We start from the raw sequence: 3,792 nt of genomic DNA, 5'->3' as shown, positions 1-3,792 counted from the left end.
TCACACACACACACACACACACACACACACACACACACCACTGACCTTTACAGCTGCGTCACACCTGCATGACACAATGCCATCAAGATGTGGGACGGGGTCAGCGACCTGCGGCGACACGAGGCCGACAGAGGTCAAAAGACTCAATGACACTTGACCCCCCCCTGCCCCCCCCGCCCCCCTCCCACCAAGAGACACATTGTCTGGCTGGAAATGTTCGGTTCCCGTCACACAGCTGATCTGTTGACCTGGTGATGCCCCCCCCCCTCCCCCTCCTACATTAATTGCGGGGGGGTCATTAGCGGAGGAGGAACTATTGCACTGATGTACAGTAGTCCAAACCTGTGGCGTCAGGTCGCGGCTCCTCCGCCTCTGTGACGGGGGGGGGGGGGGGGTTTGAACCCACCTCCAGGACGTTCACTGCTGAAGACGGACTTTTGTCGGAGTGAGAGTGACGGTCAGCGACGCTTCTTTTTTTTTTTTTTTTTTGAAACCTGCTCAAGTCTCAAACGTGTACATAGTGTACTGTAGTATTTGCTCGAAGACTCGAACGGACCGAGTTCTGGAAACTGTATCTGTACAATGGGAACTTTTTGCATGTGTCTTTTTTTATATGGACGGACGAGTTCTAACACAGTAACCACTGAACATTCTATCCATGTGTCGCAGCCCGCATGACGGAGGTTGCAGTGCCCAAAGGGATTCTGGGATTCCGCCGCGCTCACGTAGTCCGAAGCGGAGGTTTGGAGTAGAGAGCTGAAAAGAAATGCACAGATATTAAGTTAAATGACTTTGTTTTTTTTTAAACTGTCAACAGCACAAATATTTTGTATTGTTGTTTGTACCATTTTGTAAAAAAACAAAAAAAAAAAGGAAAAAAAAAACAAACAAAGAAAATGACATCTGTTCTTTGGAGCGTGAGTTTCTAGTGTCACCTCAACCTTTGGTTTCCTAATATCGTACAGTTACATGCGCAGCCTTGCAGAACAAACATGTAAAATAGACGCCGAGCTGGAGACTCTGTCAGCACCACGTGTTATAAATAAATTTACCCTCCTTATAAGAACGCTGGCCTCTGACTCTTCTTCCACACGTTTGGTTAAAAACAAAGAAAAAAAACACAAACGTTTTTCTGATTTTTATATATTTTTGTGTTTGAAGGTTCACAGGAGGAGCTGGAGGTGAAGTCTGGTAAAATGTAAGTTTTAATATATTTACATATATTTACACCAACATTTTAACACACTTCAGATGATATATTTACTGTAATACCAGTAGGTAAATAAGAATATTTATTTATTTATCATTAAAACAAAGGTTATTACTGATCCAACATGGCCGCCCCCACTCCTACTGCTAATACAGTAAATATATAATCCTCTGAAGTGTGTTGAAATGTTGGTGTGATGGGAGCTTTTGGGTAAATTAGTCTTGTCTTACATACAAACAATACATATGTAAATATATATACACATATATAAATATATATAGACATATATACTTATATATTTATATGTGTATGTATATATTTTTCATTTATAATTTACTAAACCTCTAACTTCCATTTTACCGCAACACAGGACGTCACTTTTTTGTCCAGAGGTTTTATGTGAAGTTGAAAATAACTGCCATTATAGGTCAAAAGGTTAAGTGGGCCACACATGCGGCCCACACATGCGGCCCAGACTGTGCTGCCTGTCAAATTTAAGCAACACGTTGCTCCGTGCGTTGGAGCCTGACATGTGAACAGTTTAGGAGAGAATAAAGTTGTACTGAGAGAAACCGTACACACACTCAGCAGCTGCAGTGGTGTCCAAACTACGGTGCCACACAGTGGTGGCGTATCAGCGCTGCAGGTCAACGAGGCCCCGGCTGACTGTTTCTCCCCCTCATTGACCGACCTGTCGGAGCATGTCAACCGACACGCGGCCTGGACGAGCCCTGCTGTTTGACGACTGTCTCACCAGGTACGGATGGATGCACACGTCTCACTCCTCGGCCACACGGAACCTGAGGGTCAGCAGAAACCTGGCGCTGGCCTCCTGCTGGTGAGACTGTGGGACTGACAGGATGGATTAACCTCTCACCTGGTCAACAGAATTACAACCGCACGCTTCATCTGAGCCAGTGTGGAGCACGCCATAAAATGACTTCTTCTGTGGTCGTCATCGTTTGTACGTCAGGTATTTATTTTTATAGTATCTCCAGTTTTGTTAAAGCTGCGTCTCAAACTCTGGGTTTTATACATGTGCTAACAAAATAACACATAATATTTCTCTTCTTCCATTTTCTAATGTGCTAACAAAATAACACTACATAATATTTCTCTTCTTCCATTTTCTTCTGCAAAAAATAATACTGCTTAAAATTTTTTTTCAAAAACGATTTTAGAAAAACTTTTTTTGAAAAAAATCTTTTTTTCAAAAATGTTTTTTTGAAAAAATGTTTTTGGAAAAATTTTTTTTTGAAAAAATGTTTCAAAAAAATTTTTTTTTAAAAAAATGTTTTTTTGAAAAAAATGTTTTTTTGAAAAATTTTTTTTTGAAAAATGTTTTTTTGAAAAAAAATGTTCTTGAAAAAATCTTTTTTTCAAAAATGTTTTTGGAAGAAAAATTTTTTGAAAAAATTAAAAAAAAAAAATTTTTTTTGAAAATATGAAAAAAAAAATTTTTTTCGTTGTGGGGGGGAAATCTCGTTAATCCGATCAACTTTATTCATCTTTCGTTCGGTCAACAGTCAAACACTGCCATCTGTCGATGGTTTAATGAATTGTATGGCGTCATCGTTGCTATTTACGTCCTGCGGCGTTACGTGTTACGTCGAGCGTTGATTGGCTCTAGTACGACACGTGAGACGAAGCGTAGAAAAACAAGTGCAGATTCTGAAGGCGGGAACCATTCCCGGTGTTAATTATCAACGTTGTCGGATGATTTAATATATAATTATCAAACAGTGATGAGACCAGTGTTCCATTAAAACACTGACACGATTATCGTCGTCACATCTGTCGATGTCGAGGCGCTGAAGTCGGTTATGGAGCTGGACTAAAACCGTGGACCGGACAGTACGCACTCTACAGGAACCTGAACCGGACTCGGAAACCATTCGGGGACATTCGTTTCCCGGGCAGGAATTACGTATAAAGACCGGAAAAGCGAGCCACCCGCCCACAGCTCTTCTTACGGTAAAACCGATTTAAAATTGTATCGTTAAATATTCCACCCCCAGCTTTAGTCTTTATTATTACTGCGTTAGTTTGAAACTTTGTCTCAGCACTGTTTGAACATTACGTGACCATCTTTAGCTTAGTGACGTAGTGAGTCTGAGAGAAGACAAGGTGACAGTGGTTCTCAAACTGCGGTACGGGGTCCACTGAGGACACTTTAATGTATGTTTCTATTGAAGTACCAGTTGTATTTGTTCTGGTCTTTGGTCCAACTCCTCTTTATCTTTTTCACGAGTATTGATTCATTTCACATAGAAACCTAGAGGTTCAAGATGGTATTGCAGCTATCACTTAGTTATAAAAGTAATTAGACATTTTAATCACAAAGCACTAAAACACACAAGAACAAAAATAACCAATAAGACCAAAGTCTGAGAGTATACAAATAACATACAATTAAAATACATATTAGAGTAGTACACGCAGTACGTAGTAGGCGTGTATTTAAGCAGTTTTTTGATTGTGGACCTTGTGGTGGTCTGAGGTACTGACGGGGCAGTTAACTTATATTTCTGCCATAAGATTAGCATGTGGTCCTGGGAGGGTGGACTGTATCTTGCCTGGGG

The sequence above is a fragment of the Cynoglossus semilaevis genome, chromosome 10 (genome assembly GCF_000523025.1).
Source record: "Cynoglossus semilaevis isolate Cse_v1.0 chromosome 10, Cse_v1.0, whole genome shotgun sequence".
In the NCBI taxonomy this organism is placed as follows: domain Eukaryota; kingdom Metazoa; phylum Chordata; class Actinopteri; order Pleuronectiformes; family Cynoglossidae; genus Cynoglossus; species Cynoglossus semilaevis.
Note: the sequence above shows the minus strand (reverse complement) of the source record.